The sequence below is a fragment of the Mizuhopecten yessoensis genome, unplaced genomic scaffold (assembly GCF_002113885.1).
Source record: "Mizuhopecten yessoensis strain PY_sf001 unplaced genomic scaffold, ASM211388v2 hete_35950906, whole genome shotgun sequence".
In the NCBI taxonomy this organism is placed as follows: Eukaryota; Metazoa; Mollusca; class Bivalvia; order Pectinida; family Pectinidae; genus Mizuhopecten; species Mizuhopecten yessoensis.
In genome coordinates this window covers 1-1454 of record NW_018481580.1, presented here as the reverse complement: position 1 = coordinate 1454, position 1454 = coordinate 1, and the positions used below count along the sequence as shown (strand labels likewise).

The 1454-nt window shown below is 31.4% G+C and overlaps 1 long non-coding RNA gene across 1 annotated transcript; it reads right to left on the bottom strand.

The window, feature by feature from the left end:
* Positions 1 to 218: 218 nt before the first annotated feature.
* LOC110444019 lies at positions 219 to 783 on the bottom strand. The gene is made up of 2 exons (XR_002462179.1): positions 695 to 783; positions 219 to 256 (listed from the first exon to the last, which is right to left on the bottom strand). It is a non-coding gene; the product is annotated as an uncharacterized LOC110444019 (long non-coding RNA).
* Between the last annotated feature and the right edge of the window lie 671 nt (positions 784 to 1454).

The window sequence follows — 1454 nt, the reverse complement described above, 5'->3', positions numbered from 1 at the left end:
CAAACGACTCGGTAGTGAAGTGGACGTAAAACCTATCAATCAATCTCTCAGGTAATTATAAATGTCCTTACCTGTCTCCCACAAGTCATAGTCGGCTACCGGTACTTTATTTTTGTTTCTGCGGGCCTCTGCCCTTTGTTGGTTTCTTGTTTTACGCTGTTTTACTGCTTGTTTCTCTGTTAATGTCTGTTTACCACTTTTTATCTTTCTGCTTAGTCTTTCTACTTCGGGTTGTATTTTCCTTATATTGTGGGAGCTGAAATTATTGACATGTTTTAATTTTTAACATGTATCTTGAGATATCTCCAAACATTTCACATATCTGGTATCAGGATCATGTTATGGTCTCAGACCATGTCCAAGTCTTAAATACTGTTAAAAATATATATTTCTTTGAAACAAAAATTCCATAATGTGATTATAGAACTTCCTTAATATTTTCCAGGACCGATACAAATAGTTCTAATACAAATATATCTTAAACAATACTGTAGTTCTGTTTTCTATGGGTTAGCCATATTTCATGGGGATTAATTTAAACTAATTTATAACAAAATGGACAAGGCACTACACAAAAGATTAAAAGTAGTTTCCATCAATGCAATGAAACAACAATATAATCAGTATTGAAATTCTCTTATGTAATACTGTGCAGCTGGCAAACACATTACATGAACTGTGAGTTGAAACTTACATAGATATAGCCTTTATGTTGGGGTCAGGTTCTAGGCTGGAATGGCACTTCAGTGCTCTTTTTCTGTTTTTCTTTTGATACTTTGAGTCTGAAATGAAAGGTTTTAGAAAACAAAATGTTTGTTAACCAATTTCTATCTACCCTCAACTAAATATCAGGAATCTCATACAGCTATAAAAGTATGTTCATGTCTAGTGTATCAAACAAGCAGAACTATTGTTGTGGTACTAGATTTGCTTAATGTTACAGTTTCATGTCGAATGGTTGGACAGCACTGAATATAGAATGACATTTCTTCCTTGAAAGGTAAATCATTATTCCTTTCTAGTAGGAAAAACTTGATGATATTTTTCAATGATTGGGGACTTTCATGTTTATTCAAAATGATTCAATTTTGTAATACAAAATCAAAGCGTTCTTTCGTGTGATGCATTCAAATTCTTATTTATATTAATAACATCTCTCTGATTTGCTCTCTTTATTTTGGAAGGGAATACTCTACTGTTGATACCTACTTTTGGCATTTGTTTTTGCATTAAGAATTTATCTTGAATTCAAGAATCATTCATGCAAACAATTATTTATACATATAATGCAAACAATTATTTCACATAATGTGAACAATTATCTAAAAGATAAATGCAGTTATACATAAAACACACAAAAATGTATACATAACACAAACAATTATTTATACATCTAGGACATCTGATATGAGTTAAAGGGGCATCACGCTGAAGTAACTTTTTTTTTGTCTTTT